Source organism: Cnephaeus nilssonii (assembly GCF_951640355.1).
Source record: "Cnephaeus nilssonii genome assembly, chromosome: 7".
Taxonomy (NCBI): domain Eukaryota; kingdom Metazoa; phylum Chordata; class Mammalia; order Chiroptera; family Vespertilionidae; genus Cnephaeus; species Cnephaeus nilssonii.
In genome coordinates, this window is record NC_137078.1 from 12,826,114 (window position 1) to 12,844,657 (window position 18,544).

Consider the following 18,544-nt stretch of genomic DNA (forward strand, 5'->3'; position numbering starts at 1 on the left):
GGTGATCCTGCAAAATGGACGCCCATTCTTGGGAGTGTTATTAAAGTCTCATTTTCACTATGTTTTTGTTTCCCAGTCTGTCATTTGAAATCTGAATAAATAAGCCATTTCTCACAGTTTGGAGACTTCTATGGGACTTCTATGCCCATGAAGAAAAAAAGGCTAGTTTAAGAGGAAGGCACCCCACCCAATTTTGGGTGGCCTCTTGGCCTAAGCCCCATCTTTTCACAGATGCTATAGAACAGGCAAAAAATTTAATTCAGCCTCTGTTTTTCTTTAGAAGATGGCAAAAATGACACAAGGAAAATATACAGGGTAGGTTTGGGCAACAAGATTAGTGTTTCCATAATAATAGGCAGTTCTTGAATAATAATGGACTGCATTCCAAGATTGCCTCCCAGGTCCCAGGGGCACTCCTGATTTTATAAAGAAAATGGAATAAAATAATACTTTATCATTAAAGCCACTGAAAGTCAGTGAGTTATCTCTGTTACAGAATTTGCCAAGGAAAATGCCTTGGGTAGTAATAATTGGCTTTAAAATCTCAAAGTTGTTAAGGCAAAATATATAAAGCTAAAATGAAGAATGTATGATAAAAAATCTTTTTGAGTGGTAATTATATATGCCTAAACATAATTTTCCAAAGTCTTTGGTAACTTAAAACTTTGGAGTTTTCTGAATTAAATAATAAAAATTATTAAATACCTAGGTGTTTTGAAATAACAGAATACTGAAATATTAATCTGAGTTTGCTTCATATGAAAAATCTAGAGGATACATTTTAATCTATTAATTAAATATGTCTTATATTTTATTTTAAAAATATCTCTTAAAATAAGAATATATTACTAATCTGAGAAATGCTAAGTATTTAACTTGTACCTAAAATGTGAGGCTTCTAAGAGTTACAAGTTCAAACTAAGTTGGGAGAAATTATATAATTGTGATAATAGAATGCATAAAGTAAGAAAATTCATTTTTGAGAAAAATAATTCTTGTGTTTTCTCTGGAAAAATTAGTAGTTCAAAATATATTGTAGTCTTTATGTGTACTATGTGTGGTAAAATTTCAACCTAGGATATAATATTTTATTGGCCTGATTAAAAAAGAGGATTAATTCTATGTTCTGAACCAAATTTTTAATATTAAAAGCAGTTTAAATTTAATTAACATCTTTCATGATAATTACAAAAAGTGTATAATATAATCTTTGGATTATGTATATTTAATAGTCTTTCCAAGTTAAATTTCAAAACTTTAACTGAGAGATAGCTTTGGGACATTTCAAGGGCCCTGGAATGATTCAAGGATTCATTCTCTCTTCTTAAAAGAAATATTTTAAAACTAAATTAGGCTGATCTAATATATTTGAAATCACATGGGAAGCTTTGTCAAATAAAAATTAATAACTGTGTTCTATTTATATACATATATTTTAAATGGTATAAAGGTTTCAGCCTCTAAGCTTGGCATAACAAGGTTGCTGAATACTTCTTAAGCAAAACCAGAATATTCAGCAGCAGAATTTCAAAACAGGAACATACATAGTGCCTCAGACCCCCACCCAGCCTGCTCTTCAGATTGCCTGGGGGAGTGGGGTGGCATCTATACTTCAAAGGTCAAATGTGTACGTTTGCTTACTTTGCTTTTTCAATAAAGGTACATACTTTAACTACTTAATAAATTATCTTCTTACAATATAATCAAGGTCTCATATAAACTCATTTATATGAGAAGCCATTATTTTATAAGCAATTGGTTCTACTAAAGTCCAAAGTAAAATTTACATACATATGCAAATAAGCACTAGCCAAAAAGAATGCTGTTTAGAAGTAAATTTAAGCTTAAAAAGGAGAAATTTTAAAATCTCTTCTGCTACTATTTACAAAGTAAACTAAACGTTATTATTCAAGCATTAAATCTCACCATTAATGTGACACCATAAGTAAAAAGAAAGTTGCTTTTTGTTGAGATGTATGCATTGCCGTATTGGACAGCATATCTCTCTCCTACTTGTTTTTCTGAAAGGCAACCAAATTGGTTGTTCTGTTTAAAAGAAAGTAAAGGTCTTTAATGAAGCAATTTATGGCAAGCCCACAGGAAAGGCAAACTTTAGCAATGCTTACCCAATTAGAAAAGAAACTCCCTAAATGTGGCTTAGAGGGAGCTCTGGAAAAAGTACAGAGGGAAATGCCCTCAAATATCTAGGAACTGTAATTAAAAATAAATGTATTAGGCCTCAAAAGGTAAAAATATGAAAGAATTGCCTTAAGACCTTAAATGACTTTTAGAAATTATTAGAGAACCTTAATTAATTAAGACCTTATCTAAAAATCTCTATGGAAGAAATGACAAATTTATTCAATGTACTTAGGGAATCCTAAGGAAGCTTTTATTAAGTTAAGTGTATGCAAAGACCTATCATTTTCTAATTTCATGGCTTGCCTCACTTGAGCAGTGAGATGGCAAATACAGCATGTAACAGCAGTTTGCAACCATCTAAAAAATCTAAATGCCAAGTGGTTTGGGACCATCTAGTAAATCCTATCTTCCCTAAACCAAGGACACTTAAGAGTAAATAATTTGCATTTTGCCTCCCTAAACAGAGGGTAAATAGCTTATGTCAATATCCTCAAAAAAACTAATAGCAGAAATCCAATTAGTGTCATTTGCTGTCCATACCCAAGGACAAATAAAGTTAAAAATTAAATATTATTTCAGACTGATTTTAATTGGCAAATTGAAATAAGTGAATATTCAGGGGAACTTAGTTGTCATCTATTGAAAAACAAGTTACTACAATTTTTATGTTACACCCCTATTATTATACCATAAAATACTAGACATGAACCTATTCCTGAAGCCTTAATTGTTTTTACTGATGGTTCATCTAATGGTAAAGCTGCTTATCATACAGTAAATCCAAACCAAGTCATCCAGACTAGTCACACTTCTTTACTAAAAAATTAAAGCTATTAAGGCTGCATTGCAGAATTTCCAAAAGCCTCTTAATATTATTTCTGATTCTACCTATGTTGTTAGTCTGGTAAACAGAATTGAGACTGCTTGATTAAAATGGCTCAGTGACCAAAGTCTATTTATACTATTTAAACAGGTACAGCAAATTGTATAGCAAAGACAATATCCCTTTTATATTACTCATATCAGAGCTCATACCACCCTGCCTGGACCTTTAACAAAAGGAAATGCATACTTTATTACAACAGGCACATTATGGCAATACCATACAATTCCCAAGGACAGGCAATTATAGAACATCAACATCAGCAGCTAAAATCCCAACTTGAAAAACAAAAAAAGGGGAATACTGATGCTGGAGAAATCTCCTGTAGGTAGACTACACCAAGCCTTTATTACTTTAAATTTTTTCACCGTAATGCTGATGGCAAGACACCTATGGAATTACACTGGTGTCAGAATAAGCCAAAAGAAAAAAGGCTTGATCAAATGGAAGGATCCTGAGTCTAGTTTATGGAAAGGTCCCAACACTTTATTAACCTTTGGTCAAGAGGTCAAGAATATGCTTGTGTATTTCCAGAAAACTCCTCCAAGCCCGTGTGGATTCCTGCAAGGAACATCAAACTCCAACATAGAGCCGTGGAAGGAACTGACCAGACTAATGAGGACCTTGCACCTGGAGCCTCACCCTGTACCTGTGGCTGCAGACAATCAACTACTCCAGCCACAGATAGCAGTATCCCCAAGCAACACAATGAAGATGAGGAATGGGAGGAGAACGAGACAGATAACCAATAGTCTGGGGATGACCTGGGGGATGGTGAAGAAGACAGTCCAGAAAGCTGAGCGAGTTTGTGAGGAAACAAGAACCCTGAGAACACCTGAGAATGTTTTCCTTGCCGTGCTAGCAGTCATCAGTTGTACAAAGGTGCAGGTTGCCCTGGACAAAGCCAGAGAAGGTCAGACCTGCATTGTCATTGCCCACTGTTTGTCCACCATCCACAACTCGAATATCATTGCTGTCATGTCACAGGGGACAGTGATTGAGAAGGGGACCCATAAAGAACTGATAGCCCAGAAATGAGCCTACTACAAACTAGTTCCTTAGATGCCTGGCAGCAATTTAAAAAGGACATGAAAGAACTCAATCCTTTTCATTGGCTCTCCCTACATTTGACTCTTAGCATAACCACTATTGTCTGTCTCATTCTTATTCTTACATGTTTAATTCTAGTCTGAAGATGCAGAATGAAGAGTCTTAAAAGGTCATGAGCCCTGCAGATGACATGCACCTTTCAAGATTTATTAAGAAAACAAAATGGGGGAGATGCGGGAAGCCACCACTTGCCAATACTGTCATGAGAGTGCACCAAGGAACGCGGAATGCCAATGGACCTTGGGGGCGTTAGCAAGGCTGATGTTAAGCACTACTTGTTTGTGTTGAGATAGTGGTGCCTTAAGGCAATTCCCTAGCCTGATAATCCTTTTTTACTGTTTACCAAACTTTACCTTTGATATGCCTGTATGCATTGCTAGAGGGCAAGATGTGTATCTAAAACTGAATAAAGAGCAGATGGGACCCAGTCTAGATGTGCTTCTTCAAGAAAGAGGTCTCCACCTGGTCCCCAATGCCTTCTAAATTCATATTTCTTGTATAGCATTTTCATTTGTGCATTGGCCCCTCCTTCAGATCCTGAACCCTGCCGCAAAGGTTGCAGCATTATATAAAGTACAAAAACAGGCAAAACTTACTTATATGGTGATAGAAGTAAGACTGTGGTTACCTTTTGGGAGTGGATGAGTAGTAACTGGGAGGAGTGCTTCTGAGGTACTGATAATATTGCATTTTCTAATCTTGGTTGTATTACACAGACAAGTTCACATCGTGCATTTAGAATTTGCACTTTTCTGTAGCATGCAATTTTTTCTATACTTTAATAAAAATTATTTAATATTGATTGCAGAACAACATGAATGTGTGTGTATATGTACATACACACTGTACACAATAGTGTGTATAAGCACTACTGAATTATATACTTAAAAGTAGTCAAAATGGTAAGTTTCATGTTATGTGTATTTTACTACAATTTAACTTTTTTTTTTAAAAAAAAGAAGTAACCAATTCTACTGACACCTTATCTTTGAACTTTTGTCCTCCAGAACTGTAAAAGAGTAAATTCCTATCATTTCAAACCAAAAAAAATAAAGGAATAAAACAAAATATAGCCAACCTTCGTTCTTCCACATAGTGGAATGATAAAAATGTCACCGATATAAAAATGTTCCATGTTTAGAAACTTTGAATTTCCATATCAGTAATTTAAGCTCAAGTCAGTTTTCTTATATTCTTAACTAGGGGCCCAGTGCACGAATTCATGCACCTTGAAAGGAACTGTGGGCCATGAGACTGTGGTAGGCACAGGGGCGGGTCTCGGCCCATCCTTGGCACCCCCGCCTGGCCCCTCCTGCCGTGGCCCCTGGTCCCCTGTCTGTCATCAGCCCTGCTCCTGCTGCTGCTGCTCCCACAGGCTGATAGTGCCAGCCCTGCTCACACCTGCTGATAGTGCGGAGTGATTGGGGCTGGCACCAGCAGTGGGTACAAGTGGTGGCTGCTGTCCTGATCACCCCTCTGGAGCAGGGGGAGGTGGAGAAGCCCTCAGGGGTAATCAAGGCCGGCAGCCACTGCTTACACCTGCTGATGGCACCGAGCAATTGGGACTGGCACTGGCACCGGCAGCGAGTGCGATCAGTGGCTCTGGCACCAGTTGTGGGTACAAGCAGGGCTGGTGCTGGCAGTGGGTGCAAGTGGCAGCCCCAGCACCAGCAGCGAGTGCGAGCACCAGGTGGGACCTCGGTGTGCAAGAGCAAAGAATTTTCAGTAACCACCAGAGGCTCACCCCAATGACAGCAACTGGCTTCCTGCCTTGGTCTGGCACCCCCACTCACCTGCTCCACCATCCTGCCGTGGCCGACGCCTGCCATGTTCTGCGTATGCCCCCTGGTGGTCAGGGCACATCATAGTGACCAGTTGTTCAGTTGTTTGGTTGTTCCGCCGTTTGATCTATTTGCATATTAGCCTTTTATTAAACAGGATACCTGTCACCAAAAATAATTTTTTTTCTAATAAAACATTATCTATATTTGAATAAAGAAGTCTCACTCTATATTCTATAGCTAATAGAAAAAAAACTATAGCACTTGACTGGGGCTCACCAAGCTCTGTGGTTAGGTCAAGCAGATAGACTTTAACACTATAGGCAAGCTCCCTACATCGATGCCTCAAGGCCCCTGGAGAGAGAGACGGCTGAACCTAGACAAAGGGCACAGGGCCCACGCAGAGTGGCAGAGCCTGTTAAGGCAGAGCAATTTTTAGTCATCGTTTTTCTTATCCCCATGTTGTTGAGTTGAGCTGGCACCAGAGGCTGACCTCAGCTTCAGGTCCTATGGACTGTCTCCAGAATATACTGAAGGGTGGGATCAGATCACAGCTCCATGAGGCCACAGTCCCAGGACTACCACTGACCTCAGCAGCTTTCTTCCTTTTCTCTTCTTTCTCTTCTTTCTCTTCTTTCTTTTCTTTCTTTCTTTCTTTCTTTCTTTCTTTCTTTCTTTCTTTCTTTCTTTCTTTCTTTCTTTCTTTCTTTCTTCTTTCTTTCTTTCTTTCTTTCTTTCTTTCTTTCTTTCTTTCTTTTTCTTTCTTTCTTTTTCTTTGTTTCTTTGTTTCTTTCTTTCATCCTTTCTTTCTTTCTTCTTATAGTTTAGATTCAATATCATTCTGTATTCATTTCAGATGTACAGCACAGTAGTTAGAAAATCATGTACTTTTCATAATGGTCCCCCCACTGTCTCAAGCACCCACCTGGTCTCATACTTTTCATAATTATCATGATACTAGAGTCCTGGTGCATGAAATTCATGCATGGGGACATGCTAAGCCAGGCCTGTGCCCTCTTGCAATCCGAGATGCCTTGGGGGATGTCTGACTGCTGTTTTAGGCCCGATTCCTACAGTCGGACATCTGGCAGTTGGACATCCCTCTGGCAATCCAGGACTGCTCTCCCCTAACCGCTCGCCGGCCTGCCTGCCTGCCTGCTCAGTGAATGTCATAGTGTTTGGTTGTTCCAGTTGTTCCAGTCATTCCGCTGTAATGGTCACTTAGGCTTTTATATATGTAGATTATTGACTATACTAGTGGCCCGGTGCACGGATTCATACATATTGAAAGGAAATTAATTAGAAGGTGGATGGCAGGGCATGACTGGGCGAGATGGGCCAGACACACCCTAGAGCCAACCTCCCACGGTTCCTCCCCTGCCGGCCACACCTGGGGTGGCGCCACAGCTGGAAGGGCGTCGCAGAGTGAGTGGGGTCCCTCCAGCAGGTGGGATCCCTTGGCCTGGCCTGGGGGGATTGGACTGAAACTGGCTCTCTGACATCCCCTGAGGGGTCTCAGAGAGCCAGAGGGCCCTTTGCAAAGTTGCTGTCACTCAGCAGCACCTGCGTTGAGCGTCTGACCCCTGGTGGTCAGCACACATCATACCTACTGGCTGGTTAGATGGTCGGATGGTTGCTTAGCCTTTTATGTAGATAGATAGATAGATAGATAGATGATAGATAGATAGATAGATAGATAGATAGATAGATAGATAGATTCCCCATGCTGTAATCTATATCTCTGTGACTGATCTAGAACTACCAATTTGTTTTGCTTAATCTCATCACCCTTTTCACCAGCTATCCAAAGCCCTTCCCCTCTGATAATTATCAGCCTGTTCTCTATATCTATGAGTCTGTTTATATTTTGTTTGTTTATTTAGTCCTTTAGATTCCACATATACTAGTAAGTGAAATCATATGGTATTTGTCTCTCTTTGTCTGACTTATTTCACTTAGCATAATACCACCCAGGCTATCACAAATGGTAAGATGCCATTCCTTTTTATGGTCAAGTAGTATTCCACTCTGTATATATACTACAGCTTTCTTATCCACTCACCTATTGATAGGCACTTAGTTTGCTTCCATATCTTGGCTATTATAAATAATGTTGCAATAAACATGGGGGTGTATATATTCTTTCAAATTAGTGTTTTATGTTTCATCAGATATATTCATAAAAGTGGAATTTCTGGGTTATAATACAATTCTATCTTTAATATTTTTGAGGTACCTCCACACTGTTTTCCATAGTGGTTGCACCAGTCTGCATTCCCACCAACAGTGCACTAGAGTTTCTTTTTCTTCACATCCTCACCAATACTTGTTTGTCGATGTATTGATGATAGCTATTGTGACAGGTGTGAGGTTGTATCTCATTGTGGTTTTAATTTGCATTTCTCTTGATGATTAGTGATGTTGAGCAACTTTTCTTATGTCTCTTGGCCATTAGTATATCTTCCTTGGAGAAGTGCCTATTCAGGTCCTCTGCCCACGTTTTAATTGGGTTGTTTTTTTGGTGTTAAGTTGTCTGAGTTCTTTGTAAATTTTGGATATTAACCCCTTATTAGATGGATCATTGGTATTAAAACAGTCTATTCAATAAATGGTGCTGGGAAAATTGTACAGATACATGCAAACAATGAAGCTATACCACTTTCTTACACCATATACAAGAATAAACTAAAAATAGATTAAATGTAAGACTCAAAACCGAAAGACTCCTAGAAGCAAACACAGGCAACAATATCTCAGACATTTCTTTTAGCAATATTTTTTTCTGATATATCTCTTCGAGCAAGCGAAACAAAAGAAAAAATAAACAAATGGGACTTCATCAAATTAAAAAGTTTTAAAATATATATATATTTTATTGATTTTTTACAGAGAGGAAGGGAGAGAGATAGACAGAAACATCGATCAGCTGCCTCTTGCACACCCTCCACTGGGGATGTGCCTGCAACCAAGGTACATGCCCTTGACCAGAATCGAACCTGGGACCCTTCAGTCTGCAGGCCGACACTCTATCCACTGAGCCAAACCAGTTAGGGCAAACTAAAAAGTTTTTGCACAGCAAAGGAAACCATCAACAAAAGGACAACCTACTGAAAGCAACAGCATTCTTGAGCGCACTTAGCATTGTCTGCAAGAAGTGTAAGGAGAAAGTACCTGTCGCTGTGCTTGTCAAACATCCCACCACTCATTTTTTTATCCATGCAATAAATCTTCATTGAGTCTCTATGTTTGAGACACTCTGCCTGGTTTTCTACAATAGGAAGAAGCTGTAGGCTCCATGGAGATAATCCTATTATTAGATAGTCAAAGGTTTACCTTGTAGGGACAACATAGAATATGGACATCCATAAGAAGAAATTGGTGGGGCACAGGCAAAAAGTAGATTTCTGCATCTTTCTCTCTGATATTCTATCCCTCTCCCCATTCGCTGCTTTGTGTCTGCCTCCAGAACCCTCATTCCAGGATGGGAAGTAGGCAAGAAGTGTAGAAGGCAGAAGGGCCTTAATTTCAGCCTTCACTTAAGTGAGTGATGGGCACCTGTCCTAAACATCCTTAAGATTAGCCACATGGAAGTCACTTCTCCAAACCAGCTCCCTTCTAGGATAGTAACTGTAGCTTTCACTGTTTTGTTGCTTGTCCAACATCTGTTTCTTTCACCTACCTATCCTCCTTTGGAGCAGACGCCTGAATGTCTTATGATATCTCTTGTCCTCTATGCAGGGAAGGCCTCTAGCTCAGAGGGGAGATCCCAAGAGGTCTAAGCCCCTCCCTTTGCCAGTGACTAATTTAGGCTGTGTTTACTATTCTAGTCTGAGACCCAAGGGACTTCTGTCAGGGCTTCTGGGAAAGGTACCTCTCTTATACAGAGTCTGTGATCTATGATGCCTGGTGTGCTGCCCAGCCTCATCTTGCCCACCAGTCTGGGGATAAAGTCAACACTGGGGATGGCCAGGCAGAAAGAACTTGGTCCATTCTGACATTGTGGAACCACTGAATGAACCAACTCTGAAGACCCACTCTAACTTCCTTGTGGTGGGAGAAAATATATTTCCTCATTGTTTAAGTTTATTTGAGATTGGGGATTTTTCATTAGTTACAGGCTAAGGAGTTCTGACTGATACAGAAATTCTGTGAGCAAGGTTAGAATTTTCCTTGTAATTGTTTTGTGAAATGAAGTCAGGACAGAAGTGATATTGAGGTTTCACAACATCCGCTTTTGGCCATTGGTCCACTGACTTTCCTGTTAACATTTGGGGTCAACAGGGGAAAGGCAGGCATATTGGAATGTAATGCATCTGTTTAGAAAGGAGCCGCACAATACATACACAAGTGGACCTGGATTAGATTGGTTATTGTTTTAATTATTTCTTGTTCATGAATCTATCTACTCAAGAAGTAATTTTCTCAATTTACTCTCCCTCCTTTAACCCTTTGCACTCGCTTGCTTTTTTCTCGATTCCTTTATTCTAATGCTAACCGTGTCGGGTCACACTCGACATCCGAGTGCAAAAGGTTAAAGCCTCTGTGAAAGAAAATGGAAATGAATCTCAACAGCTGTCAGAGGTAGAACACAAGCCAGGGGGCATCCTGGGAACACTTAGCCATGTCCCCAACTCCAGCCAGAGACATGGCTGCAGGGGACACTTTCTCACCCCGACTCCTGACATTCTCATTGAGCAAGGCTGGGGTGGGAGTCCTGCAATCCATATTTTTAGTGTGCTCCCAGGTGGTCCTGATGCAGGTGATTCAGGGACTCGCTTTGGGAAGCATAGATTGAAGGCCCCCCTGGCCAAGTCTGGTTATTTCTCCAGATGTTGTCTAGGGTAAAGGAAAGGTAGAATCATGGCTCTTCGATTTCTAGCTGCCTGACCCGGCCTAACTGAATCTGTTTCTTTATATGTAAAGTAGGACCCCAACTGTTGTTGAGGATGAAGCACTGAAAGAGAACTCCACATTCATCCCTGGCCTCACCTGTCTGCTTATCCATCTATTGATTCTGCCCACTCTTTCGGACCAGGATTTGTCCCCTGACCCACAGGCTGTGCCAGCGTCTGGTCTCTCAGGTGGGTCCAGGCCCTCTGTAGTAAATACACCCAGCTGAGCTTTCCATCATGTGCAAGTCGAGAAGCCCCTTCCTGCACTTCTGTTTGGTGCATATCTGGTCCTCCCAGGCCAGCCTCTTGCTAAAGCTGCCCTTGGTTTCTGAACACTGCTCCCCAGAAGCAGTTTACAGCAACTAAAGTGAGGAAAAGATACTCTCCTATTTACAGACTAGCACACCAGCCTCTTCCATCCTTCATAGAAAGATGAAAGGAAAGGATGAGAGAAAGGAAACTGGCAAAAGTCAACCTCTGGCTGATTTCCAGGTAGTTCTTCCTCCAAAACACATTTATTGGACACTTACTTAGTAGACATTGTGCAATGACTCCAAGTTTTCCTCTGGCTCCTGCCACTCTCCTCCACCCTTCAGCTTGTAGAAAGGTGTTGAAAACCACAATCTGGAGGGAACAGAGTGACTTGGCCTGGATCTCCCCTTCTCACCTCCTTCCCTGAGATCCTCACTTTTCCAGCCTCCAGGCGCAAGGTGGTGCCCTCATCTCCAGTTTGAGGCCTTGCCCTGACCTGCTCTTCCTCAAGGGACCTGACCATTTGGGAACACTCAGAGTTAGTGGTCTAAACCAGCACTTGGGCGTTTCATAACCAGTGGCGACAGCTGAAATGATTGAAGATGGCATTCACTGGAAGCTTGCAAATGTTTTAGTCTTTATAGTGTTTGTTAGAGCCAGTTCAAGTTTATCCCTATCTTTATATCCCTGCCAATCATGTGTGCTCCATCTGGTGTCCTGAGGGACAGCACAAATCGCCGTCCACTCATCCTCATGGTGACAGCCCCAGTCCATGTACTTCACTTCCACTTTTCTCTAGTCTTCAAGACAGAAAGGAAACTTCTTTTTATCCTGGGGAAACTTATTTGAGTAGAAAAGAATAATGAAGTTGTTTTTCAGCATTCTCCTCCCCAGTTTACCTCCCTTCTCAGCCTTTCCTGGCCAGGGTGGTCCCCTGTCCTTTCATCTCTGTTGTGTCCTTCTGTTCCTCTTTGGTATCATCCCAGTCTTTGGTCGTGTTCAAAACTCTCCCCTCAAGGCACCGCTCAAATACTCCTCTTATGAAGCCCCATGTCTCCTACTGTTGAAATCCCCAGCATCTCACATGTTTGTTGTTGAACAAATGTCCATCCCGGTTTGGGATTCAGTAGTGGCCTCCATGACTATCTTTCCCACCCAACTACTTTGCCACTTTCCTCAAGGGAGAAGGGCAGGGAAGGGGACCTTCATTTACAGACTGCCTGTCACTTGTCAGGCACCATGCCAGTTAACCCTCATGTCTACTTCCTGAGGCAGGCATTGTCATACCCATTTTACAGATGAGATTTGCTAAATAAAGCCAGAGAGCTAGAATTAGGGTTTAAACTCAAGTCTGACTCTGGTAATGAGTGTGTTATTGTCTATTAATCTTTGGCCTTATCACCTGGCACAGGGCTTTGCCCATAAACAATCTATTTATATAAAAGCCCAACGACCAGAATGGCAGAACGACCAGAACAACCCGTGGCTATGCACTGCAGCAGCCAACAAGCCTGATCTGGGCCCTGATCGGCCCCCAACACCCCAATCGGGGGTGGGGCAGGCCAGCCAACTGCCTGTGGACCCTGTACCCCACCAGCCTGGCCCGATGGGCCTCCATGGGGCGGGCTGGCCAGACCCCACCCATGCACGAATTTGTGCACCGGGCCTCTAGTCTCTAATAAATGTTGACTGAGGGGAGTTCGTGCTCTTGGAGTGTTGAAGGAAAACAATCTGGGAATATGAAGTAGTTCAGACTGTGGCATAACTTTAAGAAAGGGATATTTACTAGTATACTGTAAAGGGGGAGGATTAAACAAAATAACTGAAGGAATCTCTACTTGGTAGAAAGTAGTGATGTTTCCCGGTGCCCCTCCCTGCCTCTTTCCCTGACCCAGCTGGTCAGAATGCCATGCAGTGAACATTTGTTTTTTGCCCTTGCAGGAGCCAAATGTTCTACCTTACCTTGTCTGAGGTTACCTATGTGTCTGGTTTCTTCATCACTCTCAGCAGAGTACGTTCAAGGCTCTCATTGTGGCAGAATGTAAGACAAGAACCTCTGCCATGCACACACCCCATCCTCCCTGTACAAACACAGGTGCCCTGGACTCAACTGGGCTCCTTCCCACACACCCCACAGCCTCTTCCTGAAGTGTGGCTCCTTCTGAGGAGCAGGGTGGTTATCAAAGATCAGTGCGTGTCTTAGCTGCTGTCCCTTCATCAAGGGATGCCTGCCAACTGTCTCTTACTGGCCCTCAATCCTGCTTCTGTATGTTATCTGATGGCTGGAAGCCAAGAGCCCTCTCCAAGTCATTTTCTCCTCTATCAAAGCCAGAAGCCAACCACCAAAGGTTTTGCCCAACCATACAGGGTGTGGTGCAGAGTGAGGAAATGACACCGCTAGGTTTCTCTGAGGACTACAGCACACCCTTTTAAGCATCTTCCAACTAATTCATTGCACCAAGTCGTTATATCAAACAAATTTTCTCAGAGCTGCTCAGCAAAATGAGGGACCCACCCTTTTATTCATTCACTTTCATTCATTCATTCATTGGCTGTGCCATTTAGTCATTCACTGCCAATACCACAGCATCTATTCTGTTCTGCTCCACAAATATTTAGTTCAGTGTCTACGTTCCAGAATTTTCACTGAGTCACACCTGTGAGTTGGCAATGAGGTCTGTTCAGTTCTCTGAGTTTGGCTTCCACTTTGGCCATTTGACCTTGACCTGATTGATTTCAGAAAAAAATGGTTGGAATTAGGCAGGAAGTAGAGGTTCCAAGGTGGAAAATGGCTTAGCTTCAGAAGAGCCACTCAGAGACTGCGGCTGGAGCAGGTTTGCCTCTGAATGCGAGGCTTTGTCCTCTCCTCCACTACCCACGGAGGGTCTGAGAGTACGTACCTGGCCCTGTGACCCCAAAAATGTGGGAGGCATAACAGGTTACTGTGACTTTTGGCTGAAAGCAGGGGTCACTGGTGTGTGGCCCTCCCATTTGGCTCCCATCCCTGCTACTCATTCCCTTGAACTTCTCTTCTGGATTTGAAGATCTGTGAGCAAAATGAGAAAATGCATAATTCTGTTCTGCTGTTCTTCTTAGTGCAAACTTTTTTTGGGGGGGAACAAAAAAATTAAAAGGAAACAGAGACAAAAGCAGCAACACCCAGGACTAAATTGCAGGCTTAAAAAAAACACAGTTACAAATTGGTGCAGTCCTCTCTGTGATGTTGTGTGATTTTGAGCAAGTTATTTAACTTCTCTGGGCCTTATGCTTCTCATAAGATCCAACAGTGCTGTAGTAAGGAATAGTGTGTGTGTGTGTGTGTGTGTGTGTGTGTGTGTGTGTGTGTGTGTGTTCCTGTATAGTTTATGAGCCTGCTTATGCTAACAATATAAAGAGCCCTAAAGGTACTAAATAATGCTGCAATACTATGCTGTGGGTGGTATTATGGTATTGCATTCAACGAGCCCAGGTTGCTATTATTTTATGTTTTTCCAGAAAGTTAATGGGAAACACAATGCTCTATTGTTAGGTGAACCTTCTACTTTTACAGTAGGGCAAATTCTCCAGGCACACACCCAGCTTAGTGGCATCAAGTCCCTAGCTTTGCCCGTTGAGATACCAGCATCCTCTGGAAAATCTCTCAGAGTTGTTTTTCTTTCTCTGCTCTCCAGTATAAAGGGAGAAGAGGTAGCTGAGTTTTGTTACTCAGCAATCAACAAGTCAGGTAAATAAGAGATGCGTCCAAAGAAATATTTCCACTTTCCAGGGAGAAACATTATTTAAGATGTTACACTGCAGCCCTGGCTGGTTTGGCTCAATGGATGTAGCGTCGGCCTGTGGACTAAAGGGTCCCAGGTTCGATTCCGGTCAAGGGCATGTACCTTGGTTGTGGGCACATCTCCAGTGGGAGGTGTGCGGGAGGCAGCTGATTGATGTTTCTCTCCCATTGATGTTTTTAACTCTCTATCCCTCTCCCTTCCTCTCTGTAAAAAATCAATAAAATGTATTAAAAAAAAGAAGTTAGACTGCATTTTCTATTTGACTATCTACTTTCTATCATAATTCACATAGCACAAATATGATAGAGTCAAGACAGGTGTAAGTAGGAGAAGAAAGACAAAGGGGGGAACTGAAATAAAATATGTCAGTCATATATCCTACAGTAAGTAGAGCTTACTACTGATGGCCAGATAGCAGGGGAATGGGTGGCAAATACATGTCTTGCCAAGGAACGCAATGCATTTTACAGATATTATTTCATTCTTCACAGATCAGTGTGTTCTCAATTTAGGGTAGAGACAAGGAGGGGAGCACATGACAGTCCCCTAGGAGTAAACAGTATTATATTAATTTTAGGTATACAACAGTGATTAGACATTTATATAACTTAAGAAGTGAAGAACCTGGTAAGTCTAGTACTCATCTGACACCATACTTAATTATTAAAATACTAGAGGCCTGGTGCACAAAATGCGTGCACTGGGGGGGGGGGTGTCCCTCAGCCCAGCCTGCACCCTCTCCAATCTGGGACCACTTGAGGGCAGTCGGACATCCCTCTCACAATCCAGGACTGCTGGTTCCCAACTTCTTGCCTGCCTGCCTTCCTGATTGCCCCTAAACGCTTCTGTCTGCCAGGCTGATCACCCCCTAACCACTCCCCTGCCAGCCTGATTGATGCTTAACTGCTCCTCTGCCAGCCAGATGGTCCCTAACTGCCCTCCCCTGCAGGCCTGGTCACTCCTACCTGCCCTCCCCTGCAGGCCTGGTCCCCCCCAACTGCTCTCCTCTGCCGGCCTGGTCACCCCTAACTGCCCTCCCCTGCAGGCTTGATTGCCCGCAACTGCCCTCCCTTTCAGGCCTGGTCCCCCCCAACTTCCCTCCTCTGCCAACCTGGTCACCCCTAACTGCCCTCCCTTGCAGGCCTGGTCCCTCCCATCAGTCCTCCCCTGCTGGCCATCTTGTGGTGGCCATCTTGTGTCCACATGGGGGCAGCCATCTTTGACCACATGGGGGCAGCCATCTTGTGTGTTGGAGTGATGGTCAATTTGTACATTACTCTTTTATTAGATAGGATAGAGGCCTGGTACACGGGTGGGGGCCACCTGGTTTACCCTGAAGGGTGTCCTAGATCAGGGTGGGGGTTTCCTTGGGGCATAGGGTGGCCTGGGTGAGGGGCCTGTCGTGGTTTGCAGGCTGGCCACGCCCCGCAGCAACCCAAGCAGAGGCCCTGGTATCTGGGATTTATTTATCTTCTATAATTGAAACTTTGTAGCCTTGAGCGGAGGCCAGGGCCAGCCAGGGCAGGCGGGAAGCTTGGCTTCCTCCATCGCTGAGGGCAACCCAAGCCTCCGGCTGGCTCCAGCTCCGTGGCCACCGAAATCTTTGTTGGGTTAATTTGCATACTCACTCCTGATTGGCTGGTGGGCATGGCTTGTGGGCATAGCAGAGGTACAGTCAACTTGCATGTTTCTCTTTTATTAGATAGGATTATTGACTATATTCCCTTGTTGTACTTTATATCCCTGTTACTGTTTCTATAACTGGTAATCTGTACATCTTAGTCCTTCCCCTTTTTCACCCATCCCTACAACCCCTTCCCATCTGGCAGCCTTTGTATCTTTGAGTTTTGTTTGTTTGTTTGTTTTGTTTTGTTTTAGATTCTTCATGTAAGTGAAATGATATGTATTTGTCTTTCTCTGACTTATTTCACTTAGCATTATAACCCTTTAGGTCAATCCATGCTGTTTCAGATGGCAAGATCTTATGGCTGAGTAATATTCTATTGCATTTATGCATCACATCTTCTTTATCCACTCATTTATTGATAATCGTTTAGGTTGCTTCCATATCTTGGCTATCGTAAATAATGCTTTAATGAAAATAGGGATGGATATAACTTTTTGAATTAGTGTTTTGGGTTTCTTTGAGTAAATACCCAGAAGTGGAAGTGCTGGGTCCTTCTTTTTCTCTTATTATATTCTTTGATATAAGTATTACTACCCCATCTTTTCTTTTTTCATCCATTTGCATAAAATATCTTTTTATATCCATTTACTTTTAGTCTGTGCATGTCTTTCAATCTGAAGTGGGCCTCTTGTAGATAGCATATGTAAGGGCCTTGTTTTATCCATTTGACCACCATATGTCTTTTGATTGGGGAATTTAATCCATTTATATTTAAAGTAATTATTAATATGTATGTAGTTATTGCCATTTTATTACTTATATATTTTTCTTCTTCAAGAAGTCCCTTTAACATTTCTTGTAATAATGGTTTGGTGGTGATGAACTTCTTTAGTTTTTTTCTTGCCTGGGAAGCTCTTTATTTCTCCTTAAATTCTAAATTATAGCCTAGCTGGGTAGAGTAATCTTGCTTATAGGTCCTTCCTTGTCATTAGTTTGAATATTTTGTGCCAATCCCTTCTGGCTTGCTAAGTTTCTGTTAAAAGTCTTATGAGATCTCTCAATAGGTAACCAATAGTTTTATCTTGCTGCTTTTAAAATTCTTTCTCTTTAACTTTTGGCATTTTAATTATGATACATTTTGGTGTGGGGCTCTTTGGGTTCATCTTGTTTGGGACTCTCTGTGCTCCCTGGACTTGTATGCCTTTTTCCTTCACCAAGTTAGGGAAGTTTCCCATCATTATTTCCTCAAATAGATTTTCAATTCCTTGCATTCTCTCTTCTCTTTTTTTGTATGCCTATGATGTGAATGTTTGTATACGTGATGTTGCTCCAGAAGTCCCTTAAAATATCCTCATTAAAAAGAAATTCTCACCCAAGGATATGTTTATTGATTTTGGAGAGAGGAAGCAGGAAGAGAGAGAGAGAGAGAGAAACCCTGATGTGAGAAACATTAACTGGTTGCCTCCTGTATGTGCCCCAACTGTCGATTGAACCTGCAAGCTATGTATGTGCCCTGACTGGGAATCAAACCCATAATATTTTGGTATATGGGATGATGCTCCAACCAGCTCAGCCACCCAACCAGGCCTATCCTCATTAATTTTTTTTTCTTTTTATTGTTCTGTTTGGATGTTTTCTGCCACCTTGTCTTCTAAATTGCTGATTTCATCCTCTGCGTCATTGAATCTACTGTTGATTCCCTCTTATATAGTCTTCATTTTAGTTATTGTGTTGTTCATTTCTGACTGGTTCTTTTTCATGGTTTCTATGTTGTTGTTTTTTACTATTTCTTTTGAAATTTTCATTGAATTCATCCACACTTTTCCTAAGTTCCTTGAGCATCCTTAAAACCAGTGTTTTGAATTCTGGTAGATTGCTTGCCTCTTTCTTAGTTCTTTTTCTGGAGATTTCTCCTGTTCTTTCATTTGTAACATATTTCTCTGTCTCCTCATTTTGACTGACTTCATGTGTTTGTTCCTATGTATTAGGTTTATCTTCTATGTTTCCTGGTCTTGATAGGGTGGCCTTATGTAGTATATCCTGTGGGACCAGTGGTGTAGTTTTTGTGGTCACCTGAG